Raw genomic sequence first — 25,244 nt, 5'->3', positions numbered from 1 at the left:
GATTCCTCGGTTTCTTTTCAATGAATTCACGGGTGCGAAAGGCGAGTTATTGGAAAGCACGATGACACGACCGCCGATTATCCCTCTTAGCACCCTCGCGATACATTCAACCACGCGCGAATTCAACGTCTCCCACGCCACCCTATCACCCCATGACACGCCAACTTTTTATCCTTCTTTTTTCTTACAACCTCTTTTTTAAATACGCGTTTGCAATCCAGAGGAAAAACACTGATCGCCGTAGAAACAGCGATCAACGACTGGTAAAAACGTAACGCAGATGCAGTTCGATTAATTCGCCGGCGGGTGCACCGCAATTGGGTCATCGCAATGGGACACGAGCGAATTCGATTTTGCAACACAGCCACGATCCGTTGCTAGCCCGTATAATGCTAACAATTTCCTTTCCCGTCTCGAGCGTCCGTTGTGCACGCCGCTTTTCCACGTTGCGTTCACAGTCGCTCCAAATGTAGTAAATCCAGAGCTAGTCGCGATACGCCAGAAATTCGACGAGAAAAAAAAAAAGAGGACAGCGACGCGATAAATCAGCGGTAGCTGGGGCTGGCTGATTTAAATGCCATTCAGCCAGCACGTTGCATCGAAGCTACCACGAGGAGGGACACTTTCTGTCGCGTCCAACGTACCAAGGAAGAGCCCCTTTCTCAGGGTTATTTTCATCGCTCTTCCGGCACTCGAGAACGCTTCGACTCGAGCAAGAAGGAAGCACGAAAGAAAAAAACAGTCTTCTATCATTCGCTGCGCGCGAAGATAAGTCGACATGGTGTCACAATCCGTCGAGATTACGAAAGATAGAGACAAGAAGGGAGCTTCGTTGTGACGGACGCGGCTCGAGGAGAAGCGATCGAAGCCGTTCGTCGTTTCATCGATATCGGAAATATCGCAGAAATTAATCGACCAGCGAAGAGAACGAGGCGCGAAAAGATAGAGCGAGATAAAAACCGAACGTGTTTGTTTAAGCGAAAAATTAGACGAGACCGTTTTGAATACCATTTCTGCTCTCGCGCGTCGATCACCGAAGGTAGAAAGAACGCGCTCTGTTAAACTAACTTCCCTGACACTCGCTGGAATATAAATTGGATGCTTGACTGCTGCGTCCACGGTCTCGCCAATCTGTGCTCGCACCAGTACGTACGTATACGTGATTTTTCAGCAAGAGCGTTGAATTGTGAATCGTGGAAAATTCTGAGGAAATGGGAACGAAAAGTCGGTACGGTCGCGATAGTTACACCATATATTGATTGTAGCGACCCTGTCGGACGCCATTGGCGCGGCCACACACCATTGCTGACAAGGCATTTAGCTGTTTCCCCTTTATCGTGTGTCTGTCGCCGCGTGGCAAAGTGGGTTTCGATGTGAATGTGGGTGGTTGCACCGGCTCTCCGCGTTTTCGAGCGCATATACGGTGTGCACCAGGCTCGCGCGTACACTCGAGCAGAGTCTCTCCCTTGATGTACACAGACGAACGATCGTATGATGCACGCGTGCACGTATGGCCGGATGGCTACGTGTTCGCACGCTCTTTTGACGCAACGAAAGAGCACCAACGCTACGTTTTCAGGTCGCCAAAAGGTAATATCGACCAACGAGATACGTCTATACCAGGCGTCTCCGTTGAATCTGGTAGCGAGCCGGGCTCCATTACCAAACTGTCAATGCGTGACTCTCACTTGTAAGGTGTTCCACGGCCCTGTCGACACGTAGACTCGGGCGAATTTCTTCCCTCGCCCGGGGACCGTCTAAATTCACCTTCCGAGAAAATATTGCTTCGGAGAGTGGCTCGTACGTGTTGGATACGCGTATTGTGAGAAAGAAGTACTTTGCGTACGTTACAAGACGAATAGAAAATTTTACAAGGTAAGGGATTTTGGTACAATCCTAATCCTTCGATCGCAGAAACGCTCGCAAGAGTCGCAGCCATAATTTCAGTAAACCAACAAAGTTCGTCTAAAAATCAAGTACTTTCACCAACCTGAAATCAAATTGATCCATTTCCACTTCCAACAAGTACGAGTTAAATATTGGAGAAGCCTTCTTGCGGCCGCGAATTCTTCGATCATTACCTTTGTCTTATGCTGTTTGTCATACTCCATCCGAAGAAATAATCACGCGCTAACCTTACTGTTACTTTCAATAGAAGTACACCCGAGGCTATGAAGTGTTTTTCCAAATCCAATCGCGGGACTACTCGACGATCGGAAAAGTTTTACGCTATCCTATGATATGTAAATATAGGCAATAAACAGCTTATAAATGACGACTCGTAATGCTTTTCAATAACGAAGGAAAAAGAAGAGGAACACCTTGTTCAGATCGTAACCGTGCATAAATTATGTCTCGAGCGAAACGAGCACGTGGATACGTTCGATGAAACGCATAGCGGCAGATCCAGCGCCTACGAGCTGGCATTTCCATGAAGAGAGAGGGAGAGACCGCGCGTGAATCTCATTTTTTTGCTCCCCCTTTCTCGTGGTGACGCGATTTCGTAAACGAGAGAGGTTGATTTTGCAAAATGTCAGTTGCACGCGCCCAGCCGGTCTGGGTTGACGCGTCGCGGCGCGTGAGCGCAAAAAGCCAACGATCTGATACAACCAGATTAAAACCTTTGACGCGCGTCTCGCTGACACATCGGACACCACCGTTCCCGTCGTGTTTTCTGCGGTAGTGCGTCACCCGCGATTATAGCGGTCAGAGAAAATGTGCCGGACTGTCAAGCACGCGACTCGAAACGGCCTTGGCTATTTTAACGGCTTACGTGGACAATTTTTAGCGTTGGCCGTATCTTTTAGCGAACATGAGACTAATTTGTTAGGCCTTAGAGCTCGCGACTGATCGTTATCGGGGATTGGAGAGCCAAGGTTTACGAGACATTAACCATTAAACTTGTTCCAACGTTGTACATTAAACGTTGTACAGTCTGGTATATATCAGATCTATTTTTAGATATTAGATCGCTGAAAGAACTATGATCCTGCTATGACAATGATATACATATGCAAATAGAGAATAAATATATGTAAATTCAGAATATGAATAGAGAAGGAAAAAGTTCAAACGAATAAGTCGAGAATGTAATTAAAATGTAACACGTATACGTATTATGTAAATAAATGAATAAAAAATTGATATTTTCTGCACATCTGCGATTAATTTGACCTTCTGCGATGCTCATATTTGCAAGGATAACGTGTCACCTAAAATATGCCACGTCGAAGAGTACGATAATCTGCGTATCCGTTGGAATCGCTAGATATTTGCATTTTTACGCGGCGCATCAATCGCTGCACGACGCAATTTAAAGGAGAACGACCTAAACGTAACAAGCCTCCGTTTCGCGAAAAGGAAATGACGAACAGCGAGTTCATAAGAAACGGTTGCCACTGTTCCGTACTTGGAATTGGCCCGTTTCTTGAGTCACGCGGTAATAATGTAGCAACTGGTCGAGATTCGCGGCGATTACGTTTGCGACGCGCTGTTGCGTCGTGAAATTTAAATAAAGTACACCGGCCGGTACGACGAGAAAAACGCGGAACTCGACGTGGCCCTCCCGTGTTGTCGGCGTCGTCGTTCTACAACAACGGCGTACCATTTTCAACAACGAGATCTCTCGCTGCAACCAGAGTCTCGCCTGTCCTTTCACCTTATCCCGCTCCTCCCGTGGGAAGTCGAAGAAACGAGAGGCAAGAAGTGGTAGACAGGTTACAAGGAAAGAGACGACAGTCGTGCGAAGTACGATGTAGTCAAATCGACGGGTCGTTTCGCAGCGAGTAACGGATGAAAAGAGGGTTTACGCTTCAAGACGTGCTTCCATCGAAAGAAATATTTTTCGCCGTGTAACCTGGTCTGCCTAGTTGTTCCAGGTAGAAAGAGGAGCGAGATAGAAGAAAAGTATGGTAAAGAAGTGACACAGGCATATATATTGCGGAAGAATAAGCGACTGCCACAGGTAAGGGAGAAAAGGGACGAGAAAGGTACAACTCTTAGAAGAGGCCGAAAAAGAATTGGAATCGCGTTGAATTCCTCTGGATTAATTTTCTTCGTGTATCGTATGTTTGCCGGCTGCGATTCTCACCTCTCGGGAATTTCAAATCACAGATTGTAACATGTGCAGATGCGAACAACGATTCAAACATCGTTCGAGATACTCTGGATCCTCGCGCGAGAAGCGAGACGTGGAGCCGAAGAGGGAGGAAAAGATCGGCGAGAGAGCTGGCACAGGTAGACGAGAAAAAAAGGGGGTGAACAGCAAGGGGGAGAGTGGGAGCGAGGAAGACAGGGCCAGAGAGAAGGGCAGCGCGGCCAAAGGATGCAAAACTTCCGAAAAAGAGCACTAGGTAAGCGTGAAGTGCGCCAATCACGGGCCGTTATTGGCGGCAATTATGATAATAGCATACCTCGAGCGAGAATCTCTCGTACATGCATACGTAGGTGTACGTGTACGTGCACGCGCGCAGGTAGACACGCCGACCGGCGCGGCGATGCGGCGTCGGCCGAAGGAGAAGAACAGAGCCGTAGGCTCGCGAACTACCGGCCTCTATTAATCACATAAATGGTTCATCGCAGCTAGCTGTATCGCTATCCGCGATAATTACGCGCAAATTACGCTTACGAAAAGCCGACCCTGCGATCCCATTGCTCTCCGTCCTCCCCGCCAAACAGAAGGGACATGCTTTTAAGAGAATGAAGTCTGGCGCGCAACCACGGGACAGCAGACTGCTTGTAGCAGTGAAATCTCGGGAATACATAGGATGAAGAGATAGACTCTGATATGGCGAACATCTGGCGACGAGTAAGTAAGCGAACTACATACTTAAATTTAAGTGCTACTATTCTTTACCTTTCTTTTTCGTGAGATTTTCAATGGCTATATAATTACGTGTATTTCATAAACGTATTTTATATTCGATCAATGGAAGCGTGTAGTTATTATTACAACGTACCGGTCTTTTTGCTCATAACCGGATCTGGTTTACCCTACCAGTCGCATAGCAAGTATTACACCCTACCAGTCAAGGGTAGAAGCATCCAAGCGCGCTCGTTCAGATCGAGCATCGATAGAGCTGGCAATAGAAACCACGTTTATCATCGCAACAGAAGCAAAAGTCTTTCCATCGACGAGATCTCGAAGAAACCGAAAACGTACGAGTCGTTCGTTTTCGAGCATGCCGACAGATATTCCCGCGCACCAGAAAACGAGTCCGGTTTCTCGTGCGGCGATTGCGAAATGAGAAAATTGCGCAATCGATCGTTCGCGCCGTCTAATTACAGGACGAAATCTCGAGGTCGTCTCGACGTTCCCGCGGTTACAGAGTATCCACTATCGAGTAACAGTTTCGCGTGTCTAATTGGACACGTGTAGTTATTTGCTACGGCCAAGTCTTGATCGAGCCTGTTCCGCGCTCTCGAAGTAGCACGCGTACGCGTGTGTGCGTTTACACGCGCCACAAGCTCGCAAACGTGAACACACAGGTATACTCGCAGAGCCAGGCCATAAAAGCTCGTGGACACCATAACTTCGCAAACACGCCTCCTACATACGCGGCTACGCGCGTTCTTCCACCCGATAAGAGGCCACTCGTGTACGCGCTGCGTGTGACGCGTCCGCGTGACCGTGTGCGTGCACGTGCGTAAAACCATTGTGCAAGCTACGTTTCAAATCGCCGCGAACGGTTGAATCGAACTCGCCTCGGTAAAACCACTTTCTTCCACCCTCGTTCGTATTCTTGCGAGTATCATTGCATCGATGATTCTTTAAACGGTCCGATTAAATCTGACACGAAAGTATTTTCAGAGCGCAGAAATTTGCATATCGCGGTTCATATTTTCGCAAGACTGTTTCCAATAAATGATAGCTATAATTCGTATTTCGAAACTGCCTGTCTTGTTGCGCAATACAACGAAAATCCATTTATCTAATATTCGTTTATACGAATGAAATTTCAGTTAATTAGTACGACCAAACGATCTTCCGTTCGTTGGATCCATTAGAAATCACTTAAAAATCACTAAGAGTGCTAAAATGAATGAGCAATCATTATATAAACTCCAGTTGCACGAACTGTTTGACCCCCGGATAAATTTAAATAAATACTTCCGAGTTCACGCCGTATTCGTTTCTTACTCGATTATAAAACCAACAACTCATACCCTCATATGCCTCGTACTAGAATTTACTTCTCCAAATCGAGAATTGTCTGACAATGAAAAGCTTTGGGAATAAACCAAACGTTAAATCGTCGAACGTCTGATTCCAAATAGATTACAATTATCCAGATATAAATGTCTATCGCGACTTCGTATGAATAGTTAATCATCGAATAACATTTTCCGGGAAAGAGAGCGATTCGATCGTGAAATGCCAGTCCACGACTCGAACATGCGCCCCGAATCTCCAATAGGGTGAAAGAGAGACAAAGAGAGGGTGGGGGAGGAGAGAATTGCAACTCGAACCTACCACTTAGAAGCATGCATGCCCGAGTAGGATAATGTTACGCATTTTCCGCACTCGTGCTCGCCAACTATTCCGAAGCACGGCACGGGGCCGTGAAAACAATCGATATCGCGAAACCGCCAACGGCTCCAACACCGTTACGTATATTCCGGGCCCCGCTCATCGCCTATCGAAACACCGTGCCGCCGCCCGCGAGTATCAGCGCGTTCTCGCGTCAGAAACGCCGATAACGCGGCGTCGTTAATAATCCTCGGCACCCCGTATTCGAGCCATGTTCCAAGGAAATTTCTATAAAGCGGAGAGAAAACAATGCCGAAATGCGCTCGTTGCTTTAAGCTCAAAAACCAAATATCGATCTCGCCCGCCTCTCCGCCGCGTTCTTCGCGTTACAAATCGAAACTATTCCTTTTCTTTTTTTAAAATCGTTGGAAATTATTCGAGACGCAATTCCAAACGATTTCGAATATCTCAGCCTTCGATAGCGAAATCGATTGTACTTTCGATACAACGTATATACTCGCGCGACGCTTTGACGATTTTCCGTGTCGAATCGCGAGAAATAAAATCGTGATATATCCAACGGTTCCTCGATCCAGCATCGACAATGGTCGTCTATAATCCCGCGGAAATTTAAGAGTTCCGTGATTCGACACGGATGATCCGAACGTCAGACGAACGGATGTTCCGGAGCGAGCGTGTTTTTCTTCGCGGCTCCGCACGATCCTACTCCGTCTAAGGATGAACGAACCGTGGGGCCACGATTTAACGTTAATTTTCGATTCGACATGACGATTATCCCTATACCGTCTTTCTCTATCTTTATCTTTCTTCCTCTCTCTTTCGTGACACGGACACGGCGTACGCGGCGTTAGACAATGAACTGCCCTCGGGTTCCCAGGAACGGATCGCCGGTAGAGATGGAACGGGACGAAGGAACGGCAATTACGCGTAATTCGCAGGTGTTGTGAGAAAATGGCGGTTGCTGGATGTGTTTTCAACCTTAATCGCGGCAATTTTTCTGCCATTACTAAGTTTATCGGCACCGTACGCGCCGCGTTCGGCACGATACACACACCGGACCGAGCCGGACGGCCGCGATTTAACATTATGATCGCGCGCCACGTCGATGCCACGTCTCCGTACACACACGTATACGCTGAACAGAGAAAGAGAAAGACAGAAAGAAAGAGAGAGAAAACTCGCGAGCGAGCCGGTTGAACGCGCGAAAAATGCTCGTCGACGCGTTACGTTCCAGCGAGTTTCGAAGGAAACGCGCGAAACGTGTTATTTCGTCGGACGCCAAAGTCCCACCGTGAATATTGTAACGGCCGGCTTGATCTACGGTTTCGGATTGAGCAACGGGGATAATCGAGCGATGCCACCGGCGCTCGTGTCCGCTTGAAAATCGTTTTGCTTGCGAGATTCTAACGGCACAAGGACGAAACTATCCATAACGAGATGTTTCGGTCGTAATTATGCCCTCTATTCGCAACGGTGTCGCAACGATTTCGCAATCGTAACGCGAACAGATTCGCATACCTGTCGCTACTTACGTAAACATATAGAAATAAATAGTCGAAAATCCTCCTCGAGAAAGGAATACCCGAAACAGGGATAAATTATGTAATATACACGTCTGGGACGAAAACTTTGCAGAAACGAGCGTTTGATAGACACTTTGCCTATATACCTGAATTTATGTCTTTCCTGGTATGGAAAACGCGCGTAACAAATTCTCATAATTCTTAGTTACGCTACAGAGAAACTTTTCGATACCTCCCTATCGCGATTACCGCCAGTATAAGCCCATAAAATTACCCGATTAGTCGGTTCTGTGGATTTATGGTTTATGGACAAACGAAATTTCCCCTTTCGAAACCAGTACGAAAGTAAGGCGAGATACTCGCGGATTGCGAAACGCTACGAGTCAATGAACGAACGATATTAAAACCAGCACCGTTTCCACTCACGTCAAAGTAAATACGGCGAGGCGAGGCAACCAATGGAGGCAGCAGCGAAGGTGGTCACTCGTTTCCCGAGAGATACGATCGTCCGAAATGGATTCAGGTATTTCCTGTTTCCTCGTGTATCTTCGCCACCTGCACCTGTTTCTCAACTTTTTCATCGGCATGTCCTCTGCATGTTTCATAAGGATTCTGCGCGGAGGTGTAAAAAGCGGAATCGAGAATGAATCGGAGTATAAATTAAGCGGTAAGCCACTAGCCGGCGACGCCGTTTCGAAACAGCGTGACACGCGAGCACGGATGAGAGCGGAAAATCAAAGGCGACTGTGTCGTTACCGACAGAAACGATTTGGCAAATAATTTTCGCTTTTCATCGCGTAATTCGAGAAGAAACGGCCGGTCACGGTCAGACACGTCGTCGTTCGAGATACACGATCACGTTTGCGCGTTCGTGACCGAAACACGCGTGAAAACGCGATTCTCACCGCGAATCGTAAAAGATGAAAGCGAACGAGGAAAGAAAGAAAGAAAGAAGGAAGGAAGATCGCAGGGGAGAACGATGCAGCGTGCAAGACGTTGTGAATCATTCGACAAAAACAAGCGCTTGTAAGCTTAATTAGCTCGTCGTGACGACGAACGTTCGTGTAAACGAGCGCAAACACGGTCGAACTTAATTGACCGGGCAAATACAAAAATCTTGGGAAAACACTGGTATCTCGTCGGTGCGCTCGGAGCGTTTCGTTCGACGAATGCGCTTCTATTGATGTATTTGTCGAAGTTTTGAGGCGACACGGTTTTCCAATATTCCGATACACGGGCCTGTGCACAGGGGGCTTCGATGGCAGACAGCCGAAAAAACGACGAGTGTCGTGACCTTCGAGAGGAAAAAAAGCCTGCCTCGACGAGTGGTGCGCGCGACTCGTTCTCTCGTGGGAGAACGGATTAACGGAGCACGGTTTTTCCGCGAACGAACGAACGAAAGACCGACGATTCGCTATTTGTGAAAGCGATCAGACTAGAACGCAAGAACAGTGGAATACCGACGGCAAATGTCATCGGGAGCCGAGCATGCACCGCAGATGTCACGAATCGAACCGTTATCGCGAACCAATGAGTTATCGCGTTATCTATCGATACTTCGAATCGTTGTTTCGAGCGTTTTTCTTCGTTCGATCATCGATCGGATCGATAATCAAGCTCCGAGACGATAAACCAAGAAAGAAAAACAAAGTATCGCGGGAATGTTAGCCGTAATCGCTCTATGTGCTCTAATATTGATATAAATGAATCACACGCGGCTCTCCTCTCCAGAGGCCTTCGATCACCGGCGTCACCTAAATTTCCAGCAACTTCTATCCGAAGTTTCTTACGGCCGGTCGTAACTTATTCTCCCAGAGGAGCAGCCAGAGGCACGTAGCCTTCAGCACACACGCCATGAAATTTCACGAATTTCTGCCGCGAAAATCAAAGGTCTACGAACCTATAATACGGAACAGCGGTGGATGTTTCGATACCGAATGCCGGTCGAAAACATTCGGGAAAAGATAGTTTGCTCGCGAACTAATCGCGAACGCTCGATTCAACGGGTAACACGTCGATCTAACGAACGGGCTTTAATTCCAATATCCGGATGGTTGGCTACGAACGCGATTACAAACGAAGGTAACTACGCGCTAGGTAACAACGCGCGTATCTTTGAAACGTCGAATCTTTGAAGAATACTCGTCGAGTATCCTTTTCGAGGTCAAGCCTCGTTCACCGTGCTCCGAAATACGTGCACGAGGGTCAACTATGTATACGCGCATAGAATTCTCGGATCACGTGTACACACAACGCGTTTGTGGTTACCACGGACTAAGCACAGCCGTTGCAAAGCTTTGAGCATCGGCTCGTAAAACGAGACCTAATGCGAGGTCTTCCCGCGGGACGTGTCAAAGTCACCGGTGCCGTCGCTTCTCGCGACCTTTGCTTTCACGACAGAGGATACCGTGTGCACGCTGCCACGAGCTGCTTCTCTTGATTTTCGAACGCTTTTATCCAGAACGAACACCACGCGAATCGAGTCGTGTGTTTTATTCGTCGTTCACCCGTTGGAAAAGCGCGGGAACCTCTCGAGATTTTATTGAATTTCGAGCGCGCACAGATCACACTGATAGAATACGACTCGGGTACTTACAAGATGGAAGACGAAGACGGCGTGGTCTGGGTACATCGCACGAGGAATTTAAATCGGAACGCACAGAACTGTCACTGACACATGAGAAGCACTCCGGTTCCGTAGCTATCCAGTCGAGTCGAGCTAGAGCGAGAAAAATCAACGTCGACGGGACACGAGGAAAGGATCCTTGGTCGCGGCAAATCGAGCCGTACTTCCGCAAGATCGGTGGACCGATCGGTGCACGACCAAGCGTCCGACGGCTCGGCGTTCGCTTCTCTCGGTAGCCTCGAGGCACGAGGAAGCGGTCCTTGGAAATTTCCTCCCTTCCTCTGTTCCTTGATCGCACACCGCTAAATACCGAGAACTCTCGCGTCTCTTCAAACGGCCTGATAAATTATACTCCTCACTGTGGTGAACCGGTTGCTAGTTCTCACTGCGCTCGAACGCAAGAACGCTCGAGGAATAAACAACTCACGATGATACGCACCGTACGAAACGAGCAACAGGGCTGCTCGCCAACTTACTTCCACCCAGTACACACGAAAAACAAACGCAACAATTTCTCACGAAACAACCATGTTTTCCGCGCACTACTCGACGAATCGTTTCATCCGGTCATAGGGGTAGGTCGGTTCGGTCCACTATGAAAAATTTCAATCTCTCCACCACCGTTGTTGATCGCAGCTGCTGCCCCGATCGTAGCGCACTATCCAAACCGTGTATCACGCTTTCCACGAGTCTCCATGATTCCGATGATCGTTCGACACGCGTTCGAATCGCGCACGATCCTACTCGACGGAACAGTCACCGGGTCCCGTAAGGTAGGACGAAGCAGCAGTGACTCCGAACGGTTCGCCGCGAGGTGATCATCCACGAGGAAGAACAACGACACGCTCGATCCGCTTTCAGCGGCGTCGACGGAGAAACTAACCGAGCTCGGGGTACGAGAGAGCGTCGGCCCCCACCACCGACGCTCGCCGCGCATCCCCACCGTTCCGACAGCCGAGTGATTCCCCTCTCGCGCCTAGTCACCCACCCCATCGCCTCGGTTCGCCATCCACGGCAACCAGCTCGCTTCTAGCCACCACTCGCCCCTCCGTAAGCCTTCCTTCCTTCTCTCTCGCGAACCCGACGGCAACCTATTTCCCTCCCTTACCACCAGGTTCACCCGTTCTCGCTCTTTCTCTTTTACTCTCTTTCCATACCTCCTCCTCGCACCCATCTATCCTTCCCTCCCTACCTCTCAGCCGCTTTCCCTTACCAATGCTCTGTCGGTTTCCGAAGCTCTCGCTCTGTCTCTCGTTCACGCTCTCTCCGCTTGCCCTCGTCGCTGAACTCTCAAGGTGGAGGCACTCGGCGACCGAAGGAGATGCGCTCTCTTGGTATCTTCTCGTTCTGCCTCTCGCTCGCCGCTATGTTCTCGTGTGTGCACGACCGTGCGTGCGTGGCGGCCGGTCCTAGCGTAGTGTGCGCGGCCGAGAGAGATGAACCGTTAGGTGGTGAGATCCAAAGGGTGTTCTAATCGCTCCGTAAACGAAGACCCGACGTTCGATGTGTCGCCTGTTTACGACTACTCTGCGCGAGAGAGAGAAAGAGAGAGAGAGAGAGAGAGAGGTAGGGAGAGAGAGTGAGAGATCGGTTGTTAGGGGTGGTCGGATTTTTGAGATTTTAAAGTTACAGAGGACGTGATCGATCTGCGTAGAGACGCGACAAATTGAACCGTTTCGTTCGTTGATCCAGATGATTCTGTAAGTGATCGGAAGCAGATAAATACAATTCGTTATGGAGGATCATCGAGGAGTACGGCATCGAGAGTCGCACCGTTGTTTGTTAGTTCGTCGATGCTTCGTAGCTTGCGCCGTTTTAATTGCCATTTTAATTTACAATAGATCGCTTATCGCGATACGATACGAGTGACGGATGAAACGAGGAAATAATTCAAGGATTTCCTACACCACCGCTGTCGTGTTCTTCTTAACGTCTCGATATCGAGGTAGCGTTAAGCTACGAGTCGTTTAATCTAATCGAAAAATAATATTTCCGCTCCATCTCGAGCAAGAGTTGAAACGCTTAAGCACGGGAACGATTAAAGGAGTCGGCTACATCGTTCTAACGATGCGACGCGATTTTACGCCATCGACTTTTTCACGTGGAAGGACGCGACGACGCGCTAAACAATAACGTCTCGCGATTACCACAAATCCTCCGCCGCTTTCTTCGTCACTTATCACAGCCCGCTGATCCGGGTTAAGTCTCCTAAAGCGTCCGGGAGGAAAGCGACGCTTGTAAAGCGTTCGCGGAATCGCTTCGGCCACGTAACCGAGCGTGTATACACGGCCGGTCCGTGAGATACGTCATGTCCCCGAAATTTATTCATCCGTATTTCTTACGAACGGTGAAAACCGCCCCTGGACAAAAGAGCAACCCTATCTCCGAGGTATCGCATAAACAACCGAGATCGCGATCTTCCTTGAGAATGTACGATCCCCTTCTCCCACTCCGAGCTTTTCTCCCCATATCCCTTTACGTGTCACCGGTGGGTTGCAGCTATTCGAGAGTGTGAGCGAATTCACAAAAGAGACACGATCCCTCTCGAGCTTTCTCCCGTTAATCCCAAAAGTCCATAAATAGTAAAAGGGAGTGTATTCTCCGATGGGTCGTTTACAGGATCACGATGATACCGTGACACGGGCCGATGACGCTTTAATCCGACGATGCTACGCGCCAATCAGAGTATCGTAGAATCAGCGACCGCCGTTTTCGCATGCAACTGTCCGATTATCATTCTGCGAATTCAACTGGTTCAAATCGTCGACACTGGTGACTTAGACTAACGAAATGGAAGATTAGATAGCAACGATTACACCTTTGTGAAGGCATCCGTATCGTATCGACGATCGAAAGAGGGTGGGATAATTTGAACAGACCCGACGAAGAAAATAATAATAATCATAGTCCGAGCTTAAGAATCCGACGATTGTTTTCCAACGTATTCACGCAGAACTTGTCATTAGATGTTAAAACACGCAGCGATCCCTTGCATCGAGCAGGGGCGTTAGAAAGCTAATTCTTTCCAAGATGCCGTACAGACAATTGTGTAATGCAAATGCCGTCATGTTCCAGCTTACGTAAACGATCCACGCGAACGATTACCAACGAGTCACTCGATAGAACGCCAAGAATACCAATAGTGCATGACTTCTTGGCACGTTTCACGCTTGATCTAAGGACAAATCGGCGCTCGTTACTATAAAATCGCAACGCATTAGAATTTTCCGTTCTCCTCTGTTTGCGAAATCGAAATAGTTCCCTTCAAATACGAGCTCTATCCGCTGGAAATGCTGATCAACGCTGTATCATCGACTCGCCGAGGACTTCCAGCGCGACGAAAGCTTGCACGTGTTCGTAGGTGAAACACGATTCGTTTCAACGGTTTCGAATGCTGCTGCTTACCCTAGAAGCGTCGCCGTGTCCCACGCAAACTCAAGGTCCACGATGAGTTTCCAAGCGACGCAGCACGCTTTCACACTTCACGAACCTACGACAATCGTCACTGTCTAGCTTCCATGGCGTTCGAGCAGCTGCCTGAAACGAGATTTCGGGGACGTTCGGCGGAGAGGGGGCGAGTAGGTGGCCCATTGTCAGGCCGAGTTCTCTCTGTTAACCTTCGTGAACCATCATCGGGTATTGACTATTTCACGGTTCGTCCCAGCGCGTAAAAAGCGAAAAATTCGAATCAGTCCCTTCCAAAATGAAGCGGCAAAACGATCCTTTATTACCTCGCGATTGTAACGATGACGTTTTAATCATGCATACACGTTTCAAGAAATATCGAACACCTGTCGAACAAGAGGACGAAGAAATCTATCGGTATGCGAATTAAATTTCAATAAATCGGTGACTCGCGAGTCTCGCTCTCTTCTTCTCACGTCGGATCGAAATTTCTCGCTCGAGTAATTAGTCCAGTTCGCTTACGATACAGCAACACGGCCGTGTCGTACGAGCGAACATTATTCGAATTCGTTCCGCGTGTCTGACATCATTTTACAGCCTCGTTGATTTTATGGAAACTCGTATCAAGCGAGATGCGAGAGTTTCACGACACGTGACCGATTTCGCGAGTTACGAGCGCGAAAAAGCCGGGAGCCTCGGGTTAAAATCTACCCTGCCCGATACGATGTTGCGCGACTATCTAAAACGCGAAGAAACGACACGTAAGAACGCAAAGTTTCCACGTTCCTCGAGCGAGCACGCAGAGACACGTGGAACAGAGAACGAAGGGTCTTTAACGACTTTTCCGACCGGTGTATTTTACGCGTGTTGCGTCAGCGTTGTCCGATAGAATGGAACATCTGGCTGGGGAATTAAACGTCACGCATAAGGCCGATTCCACTAACTCGGACTATACTTTGCCGCCTATAGTTGTTTCCTGTGCCCGATAAATACTATGTATGTACTTTAACGAGCAGAGTCGTTCTATGTGTTGCGGTCACTTAACTAATCGTAATATACAAAGTCGAGTTTGCCTTTTACATCGTCACTTACGAGAGAAGCATGAACGTCGAAAAGAAGAAATACATTTTCCTGTACGACGAAACTCTTGAGGCTTATCACGAATCAGCCATTCGTAGATTCACCGGTAAACAGATTATACGGAAATCTAGAATCGCCTTAATTCCGCACACGTAGATGTATACGTGCTTCGAGTGTTGTAGGCATTACCGAGCCACGACGCGTAATAACTTCATTTACGGCATGTTTCCGTAACAATCTCCGTGCAACTGTAGCAGCACCTGCTCGTGGGAAAGAATTCTCTTTGTCCAGCTACGATCGAATCGGCGTTGGTCGCGTGTTTCTGTAATGGCAGGACGAGCTTCCACGACCTAACGCAGAACCGGGCTACGCGGTGACACGGCGAAAAGCGATGGAAGAGTGCCGGCGATACGATCTAACGGCGGTGATATCGATTAAATATCGAGCGATTGGCACCAGGCCGTTCTCTGTACAGTGTACTCACGCAATTTTTCGTTGCTGCGTCTGGCTAGTCCCGAGTCGTTGACGGGTGTCTGCAACAGAAAACGAGCCGGTCATTAACGCTGTATCGGCTTCACCGAGCAGCTATTTATACGACTACGCGGCTCACGTATCCGCGTGTACACACGGCCGTGGCCGCGCAAGATCGAATCTCGAAACTCGTTCGCTATGCGACCAATAGCTATGGTTCGTTTAAACGCGTTCGCCCTTAATCCCACTATTTCTTCCATTATAATCACATTGTGGACAAGACAGCGTGCTGAACCATCCCATTTGCGTTAAATGCTCGCATTACCTGCGTATACCGTGCGTTTCTCTGTCGTACAACAAACGGAAGAAGGTAAAGGAATCGTCGTGTAGTTTGGCTTTTAAAAACGAGCCAAGACGAGGGAAACGGCGCCGGTGGCCGACAACGAAACATATCCTTGCGACTATAAGCGTGGTCATCGGCGTATCCAAGATAAAAGAACATTGTATTAGATTATCGTAAGGTTTTGCATTCGAGGGATTTCAGTAATCCATTCTCTTTCTGTAATCCCATTATCGGCCGTTTTCCTTACACACACATGTAACGCGACTGCTTTCGCGTCACCATGTTTCGAGGGATGATCTCTCGCACGGAATTGGCCTCGTTGAAAATAGGGACGATCCAACTGGCGTATAGTCGCCACTACTCGTCCGAGACTGTTATGTTTCTTCTCGTTTACACCAAAACTATCGTAACGCGACCAAACTATACAGAGCGAGCGTAGTTTATAGGATCGTTCCATTGCTGAATGAAGTTCCAGGCTACGATCGCGTGTAATAAATCGGCTCGGGTACGTCGTCTATTTACGCGTTTCGAGGACGCCCGTTTATTTATCCGTCTCGTCTGGCGGAATAGTATTTTACATAAATCAGTGATTAATTCCGTGGAATCGGAGCTACGAGCCGCTCCATTGACTGTGCAAACACACGTACAGAGATCATGTACATATGCTATGAACACGTGCGTAAGAGACTATCGTCCACGTGGCGACACAGTTCGCTTTCTTTTTCTTTTTCACCATTTCTCTCTCTCTCTCTTTTCTCCCTCCATCACTCTCTGTCTATCTTTCTCCTTTTCTCGGCCAACAGGCGTTCGCCGGCATAATAATTGTGACACGTATCGAATGCATTCATTTCGCGTAGGTAACGTCTCACTCGACGTCGCGACGTTTGAGAGCGCAAACGCCGGAGGGGAGACACTGTTACCACACTTCGCTATTACCACACTCACGCTTTATTCACTCACACTCGCTACTTATACACGCGTTTGTACGTGTGCAGACATAGCAACGTACTGCGCGATTCGTACACACGTATACACACGGATGCATATTGGAGCCGAGGGACCGACGGCCCTTTTGGAGATCCTCCCTACGGGGTAACCAAGATCGACTCGAATCGAAAGGGAACCAGCCCGAAGCGGGTCGGGAGTGGTGCCAACTTAATGAGGGACCACCTAGCTCTAACTGTTTGTTTTTCGACGAGATCGGGCCCCGAAGGAAATACGCTGGCGCGATCCACCGAACGGCCGACCCCGTTCACGGCCTTGTATCGCGAGCCCTATTCCCATAACTTCCGCGATTTGGGCGTGAAATTACACGCGGCGGAATCGGCGCGAGAAACGCCGATAGTTCGATAAAGACCCGCCCCTTTCATTCTCGTAGTTCTTCCTTATTTTTTCTCCTTTTTTTTTCTTCGTCGAGATGAATCCCGATGGATATAAAGGTTATCGTTTCTTGGCGATTCGCGGTAACATTGTTACGGAGTTATTTAAGGACAGCGTAGAAAGAAAAGATGGAATTTTCGTTCGAAAGATCAACAGATCTCGATGGTATCCAGGCACGATACAAAGACACGTATTAATTCGACGGATCTCTCCGATTTTCCGTAATTCGCGGCTATAAATTAATCCTCGCCGTGCATTAACGACGCGCAAATTACACGCGCGCCCAAGATATTTAATCCCGAAGACACGCTGTAATTATCATGGGTCGCGCGACGTCCGACTTTTTTCATAAATGGATCCTCGGCTAACGCGATGTAACGCATTTATAACGGGCTTCGATGGTAGCCCGGGACACGAGCAGCCACGGAATTACCAGCTCCTAATGTCGTGTTTTTTTCAGACAAGCTTCTGCACCACCCGGGGACCTCGCTTCCACCGTTCTTTCATCCGGACCATTCCGAGAGGAAATTAGGCAGGAATCCCTTGCGCTTCGTCAAATTTACCACGTGTTTTTATAAGATCTATCCTTTCTTGCAATCTCCTCTTCCATCCTGTTTATTAATCGATATCTCGCGTCGCTACTTCTTTCTCTTTTATTGGGTAGTCTACTTACATATAGAGTTCATTTTACTGCAAGTATACGCTTTACATATTTGCGGTACGCTTTTCTTGTACGTTTCATCTTTATATTCTAACGACTTGTGATAATAGATTAAGAGAGGCTCCTGTGAGATTTAAACTTACACGTTAATGACAGATTAAGAAAGAATCCTATGCGCTTTAACATTCAATCGTGCTTTATCTCTAACCGCGTTACATTTATCGAACCAAGTGTTTTACATCATTCTCCATTATCCTCTCTCCCCTCTCTCTGTTAATTACGAATCTGCATACGTACGATGCTCGCGTCCTGCGCAATCATACCGAAGATAACAAATCCTGAAAACCAACCACTTAGATTTCGATATAACGTACAATTACGCGCAATTATTACACGACGTCTTCCGAGCACGGTATTTATTAGCGTAAGTGGTTATGCGGTGTATGCGTAGCTTCCTTCAGGAGTGCATTCATGCGAACCGCGCATTAATACATTCCGCCATACGACATACATATATGTATATCGATTATACCGTTACGTTTCACTTTAAAAAACGACGAAACATACGACGAAACGAAATATCTTCCACATACGTGGTCCGTGCGTGTGTTGTTCGTACTTCTCCATGATCGACGCGCGACACGGTATTGCTAAACTGCTCCCACGTAGTTGTACATTTGTACGTTGGAATCCCTTTATCGCATCTCGCTTCGTTATTCTACAATTGGCGGAAATTTTATACACAATATTGAAATTTAAAGTACACGATTCGAACAAGGTAAAAAGATCTTCTTTCTTTCGTCATTACATATATTAAAGACTAATAGGATCTCGTTATATATAAATCTGATTATTCCGTGAAAAGTTCAAGGCTGAATTTTAAAATATCGAAGATTTACTGACGCAAATACCCATGTCCTATTTAAAAAGACTGGTGAAGCTAAGAAGAAGTACAAAAAAGAAAAAAACTTGCGAAAAATGAATCACCGAGCACCCGATATCGGTCATCCAGGGAAAAAATACACCGGTCACGATTTTATTTTATTTGCTACTGACAGGTTCCGCGAGAAAGCTCGACAGAAGCTCCGCCGGTCATGTTGCTCGCTGTTACCGTGTATCTGTAGGCTATCCTACACGATCACAAGTATCATTCTGGATTTTTGCGCGTGACACGCGTGTGAAAAATGTTTCCGCGCGAAACGTGTCGACGTTCGAACGCGTTTGCCTCCGACACCTATCACGGTAATTGATTAATCGATATTTTTGATTCCGCGAATCTTTGATTCTTCGTCGAGAGATCTACGTGAGATCGATGCGAGATCTGGCGGATGGCGAAGAAACGTGGAGAAGCGTGGTAGAGGGAAATAAACGCGAGTCAGAGGCGAAGACGTCGATCCGGTCGTGGCACTTTCATTCAACGGCTGGCCCAAGGACGATTTGTTCCTATTAGCGGGCTCGTGTTAATCGCCACGGCTGTATAAACTCGCCTGCTAATGAGTCGACGTATCATTTTCTCCGCGCAAACAAATTCCGTCGGGACGAGACGATACGCCAGTTCGTATTAATCCCAGGATGCTGAGAAAATTATCGTTCGTCAACTTGATAACGTTTTTATGCGACAAATCACGCACTTCCGTCATAAAGCTGCCCGTTCTCCCTAGGCAAACAATTCGGTGAAGATGACAAACTGTTTTACTGCCGCCATTACAGGCATCTCGAAGACGTTCGTTCAACTGGATCTCCGTTACCGGTATTGAGATACATCTAATTCTTGCATTTATCTACGTACCGATGCATCGTTGGTAGTATATTTTTAGTAGGACTTTTTTCATCGTCAGCGAGAAATTGTATATCTTTTTTAATCTTTGAAAGATAATCGCCGTACGTGTGTACGAAGCGTGAAAAGTCTCTCACAGCCGTCTTGATCGATCGAATCGATTAATCGCTGGAAAATTTCTCTATAAAAGGTGGTAATTGCATCTAGCCAGCACGGTACTCTCCGCGGGAACGAGCTCTCGATTACTGACCCCGCTATTTCACCGCGAGATTGCTTCGATTTATCGATCCTCGGCTCCCACTCTCGCTCATGATCAATACGTTTCTTGGGAAGAAAGACTCGCGTCGTTGGCCATTTTGCTTCCCGAAACTTATCGAGCTCGTTCCTTCAAACGAACATATTTTTATTTACCGTGTTCTATGCATCGGTGAAATCTTCCGCGAGACGGAACACGAAATGTCACTTACTTGGAAACATCATGCCACCATACCTGGCCTCTAGTGCCCCCTTTCTCGGCTTACCCCTGTCTCCCCTCGCGACTCTCCTCTCGTCGACTGATCAATTCCTGTAGCGTCCCAAGCTGGAACGCGCGAGTCCAAATAAATAACCAAAATATTCGCGTTATACGCTGTGGATTACGAAAATCAGCGAGGCACCCGATAGCTTCGTTGACGAAGCGAAAGTCGGGCAAGTCGACCTTTACCGTCTCGTGGAAAACACGTCCCGCGTACGAACGAATCGCGAATAGTAACTAGTCGGTCGGCCATTGATTATCGAGGGAATAGAAAAGGGGTGACGTCGACAAAAGGCGGTTTGACGAAGGAAATGTTAACGAGGGTTGCTTCTGTTTCCTAGGATGTCAGAATCCACGTGTGCAGCGCTGTTTCTCGCTGGAGCTTGTTCACCACTCGAATCAACCCTCTTTGTATCGGCCGGCGTATCGTGCATTTTTATTAAGCCTCGGCCCCGGAATAATCGACGCGAAATTCGAGATCGCCAAAGGCATTTCGTCGCTGCTGTCGTGCACGCGTCTGTCGTCCGTTCATTCTCGCACGCGCACCCTCCCGCTCCTCCTTTCTCTTTTTCCAAGCCAGGCCTTTGACATTCGGTGACCTGTTCCAAGCCATATGCCGAGTTTCAATAATTTTCAATTAGTCTAAAAAGAATCGGCGGTCTACAGGCCGAACGCTCGACCGAATTTTAATTCGAGCCTCGTCCGAATCCTTTGCTCTTTTCCACCCTTCGACGTCGCTCTTTGTCCAAGAACTGTACGTTCTAAACGAAGGTTCGATAGCGGCCGCGAACGAATCAGTTTTGTTATCACAAGACTGTTCCATCGCAAATAGTTCAATGATAATCTCTTTTTCTATAGATGGAACGTGATCGCGTTATTCGCGGGATAAATTGCATTAGCGTCCAATTTGTCCGCTAATTAGTATCGTCTGACAATGTTGACCAATGTTATTGTTACAAGTAAACAATTACCACGGGGCGAGTGTACGGCTTGATGCGATATTGATAGCGAACGAGCCCCATATGACGATACTTGTTATAGTTCGCAAGCAAATAATTATCTATATTATTAAACGAATATCCAAATTCAAAAGCAACGTCCTATTAATCTAAAACGAACGCGACGTCGTTCTTCGTGTATCGCCGAGATAGTATTCGCGACTTGTTCGTATCGAATATTCTAGTCCAATATCGTGGCTCTGAAGCGTACGAAAAGAGAACGAATATCGAGGTAGATTATATTCGAAGAGTAATCATCGGTGATCAGTCTCGTCGTGCGCCACGAGCAGTTACGAAGTCGCGTCGAAAACGTTCGTGGCGCGACGAGTACGTGCACTCTTTTCCTTGGTTCCGCGAGCTCTTAGAGAATAATCGGCGGTGAATCGGTCTCATCGGGAGCCGTCGGATGTGTACGATAATATCGATACATCTGGGGAATAAGGGTGGTTCGCGTAGACACGCTTCGAGATGCTCAGCGATGTGCACATCGAGTACAAGAGGGAGGCTTTAATAGAGCCAGCCAGCGTACAGGCGTACACGCTGTACGATGCTTTCGTAACACTGGCGTACAGTGCATCGGTGCAGCGCACAATAAACCAATGTGTATTCGAAAGGGCTTAACCAGACGAACTATTCCGCGTAGTTTCTATTAGTAAATCATCCGCGTACTGTGTGGCATAGATAACGACCCCCGTAGCCAAACTACAATGCCGCCGACGCGGAAACTTAATTAAGTATATAATAATTAAAATCCTTCCCGTCGATGTTGCAGCCAGTGTCGTCGTTCCGTCGACACGAAGCTACGTAGTCGACTCCCCCTGTGTCAACGTACCACGCCGACTACCTAGTCGTCATTTGCGAAACTCGATCACGTTGTTGCTGTCTGTTCGCGATCGATCCCAAGAAATCTATTATACCCGCGATAATTAATCCTTTATCGAGTCTCAAAAGATTTCTCCTCTCCTTTTTTGTAAATCACTCTTAATCGGTTCGATGCAACGTTAGTTCTATTCATCTGTCGAAACGCGTCGCCGGTTACCCAGCGAATTTATAACTCGGTAGGAACGCGAAGTCGGCCACGGTAAGAAAGAATGCCGGCCGAGAGACCGACGAGGACCGGGCGAACCGGTGGACGGGGCTGTTTAAAAGCCCGACAACCGCGCGTTCGCTCCTTATCGCGTATACATTGTAAGTACGTACAGCTGATTCTCGTTTTGCATAAAATCGAGGCGACATCGCGGGCCCGGCTCCCGGTTTGGCCTGCACGCGCGCCTGCGTACACGTATACGTACGCATCGCGAAACGCACACGAATCCGCTGCGTTGCACACGAATTTCTTTTACGGCCAGTTACTGAAGACATTAAAGTCCACGAGAGGGAGAGCACAGGAGATTTGGACGGGCGGATGCCGTGGGGTCCTGCGGTCCTGCGCTAACAAGACGATCTCTAAAGGAGGAAAGCGTTTCCCCAATCACCAGTTAACATCTTTGTCTCGTGCTCGCACTGTCGGCAACCGCCGCTTGTGAATATATTCATGAGAAACCGACGCCGTTATCGACCGCGAGCCGTCCAAACTTTCGAAAGCCCCGACGCCGTTTTTCGGATCGCGACGCGGCAACGCTCGCGCCGCCAAACTTTCGAAAGCTGCGCTAGATCCAGCGTAGCCGCGCCCGTATCTTCGATCGGCCAGCTCTCGAACGTCGAGCCACGTCCGTCGCACTTTCATCAAGTACCGATCAAAGTGTTCCCGACGAATCCTAGTTAGAATGACAAAGGTCCAAAGGATATGATCGCGCGATCCTCGACGTTGGCCCGTAATTTCCTCCTATACCGGACGATTCAAATGCACCGACTTGGTTCAAAGGTTAAGCAAGATTGCAAAAGCAGGTGTACGAGAGATAGAAAGAGGAAATATTTAACGCTAAATGCCGGGGACAATTACGAGGGATTCTCACCTGCGGTTACCGATGTCTCATAAATCAACGACAATTTTTTAAACGTTCCTTTGCGTAACTACCGTACGAATACTTACTCCGGACGCTTTATCAGGATTATCTTGTACACGCGCAACCATCGAAGAAGGATTAACGAAATACCGACATTGTTGTAGAAGGAGATTACGAAGCTCTCTCTCTCTCTCGACGTATCGGAAGAAAAACAGTCGAGACATTGTTCGATTAATTAACGCCTTTCTAATTAACGTCAGACGTTCTGAACGATAGACAGTCGTCTAAGGGTTGATCGGAGTTTTATTAATGCGACGGGTTCTCGAGCGGAAACACCTCCGGCGAATAAACCCGGACTGATTTATTTTCATCGCGAATTGCCGCCTGCATCGCTTCCGGCGTTATCTTGATTCGATATCGGGCCACCCTACACGGCTAAAAATTTTTTCCATAGCGAAACACACCCTAACGCCAGTGCGTCGCACGTATCCACCGATAATCGAGATCGTTTCGCTCTATCGAAAACGCCCATTTGCCGGGAATAATAAGTTGGTCCGGGTGAGAGGGCGCGCTCCCTTGATGCTAAATTATAATTCGATCGTGTTCCGCGCGAGGATTTTCATCGGTCTCCGAGGAATAATTTTTAGTCGCGCGGTTAAAAGAGCTCGCTGCTGCAACAATTTTCTCGTGTTATTTTTAATAGACGCATAAACTTTGAGGAAGATCGCGCAGGGAATAGAAAAAAGGGGGAAAGGGGGAAGAAAAGTATGTGCAAAGTTGGAAGGAGTATGTTTCGTCTAGCGCCTGCTAATGAATTTGTCAATAAGGCTACAGATATACGTATTTGTTTTTCCCTTTTCAATCGAAGAATCAATAGATTATTCTTTCTCTTGTCATATACTAACACGCTTATCTCTAAAACATATAGCGGCTTACGATAGTATTCGCATACTTAGCACGAAAAATATTTTTTAATCTACTATATACAACTGCTCGACAGATGTGGGCTTCTGTAGAATTAGAAGAAGGAAACGTATAGAGAAAATCGACGGATGAGCGAAGAATTCTCGTATAAGTTTAGTTTATGTAACAGACGCGTAAGTTGCAGGCTTAAGATAATTTCAAGGAAGCAAACGTCGATTCGAAGAGAGCGTTTCGAAGGACGATTAAAGCAAGTCAAACGTTCTACCATTGGGTTATTACATCAAATTCGGTTACGCGTCCCCTTAACGTCGCTTATCTCTTCACTGGTAATATTTGTTCAGATACGAGGTTGCGCGGCTACACGACGACAGCTGTCGATAGAGACGACACACTTGGGAAAATAGTGATGCGCCACGGCCACGGGACGGCACCCTATCGTCCCTTTTCCCGCTGTAATCGGCCAACACCGATGTCTCCGTAACCGAGGGATTTTTCCAACGTTCGGAAACAACAAGGGTATTACCTGATCCGTTACGAACCGAGATTACGACAGATAATCTGGTACAGCTGTAAAACGACGTTATCGGCATTATTCGAGTATTATTCTCACACTACAATTCTCAGGTGCGTTTGCTATTTTTGCACGAGTGGTCTATCGAAACGGAACAGAGACAGAAGCTGATCGTGGTATTCGCGATTTCAGAATCGCTGGATTAAAAGTCGAAACGCAACGGAGAGGTACACCGTGGAATTTACGAAATTTCAATGTCATCTGGCGTATTCGTCACGAATACACGAAAAATGTTATCGAGCGCGATACGATCGTACGCCACTTAAACACGTAGGCCTCGCGTCGGACGAAATAAATGAAATTTAGCGGGGGGAAGTTTGGTGGATGGCTAAGTGACGCTCGTTTTCGATATCTTTTAAGAGTACAAAGATATTTTCCTATCTCTCGGAGGTATTCTTATCCGTTTCTTCGACCGGTGCGACGCGACGTTCCAACTGCTCCACGATCGGCTCACGTTCGTGACAGCGCTGTCCCTCACAAATGGACGATAAAGTTTTATCAGTCTTGTTGTCAGTTCCAAAATGTAGGCTGCTAT

At 47.7% G+C, this 25,244-nt stretch overlaps 1 protein-coding gene across 7 annotated transcripts in view; it reads right to left on the bottom strand.

Moving 5' to 3' along the window:
- LOC139988242 (latrophilin Cirl) overlaps positions 1–25,244 on the bottom strand; it is a 365,567-nt gene that overhangs the window by 277,915 nt on the left and 62,408 nt on the right. For 5 of the 7 annotated variants that reach the window (XM_072005421.1, XM_072005418.1, XM_072005423.1 and 2 more), the window contains exon 1: positions 10,610–11,513. The gene's annotated coding sequence lies outside the window, so the exon portion shown is untranslated. Of the gene's footprint in view, positions 1–10,609; positions 11,514–15,608; positions 15,658–25,244 lie in introns of those variants that run through there. The other 2 variants (XM_072005419.1, XM_072005420.1) reach the window with 1 other exon arrangement.

Source organism: Bombus fervidus, chromosome 6, assembly GCF_041682495.2.
Source record: "Bombus fervidus isolate BK054 chromosome 6, iyBomFerv1, whole genome shotgun sequence".
Classification (NCBI taxonomy): Eukaryota; Metazoa; Arthropoda; class Insecta; order Hymenoptera; family Apidae; genus Bombus; species Bombus fervidus.
This window is presented reverse-complemented; position numbering and strand designations above follow the sequence as displayed.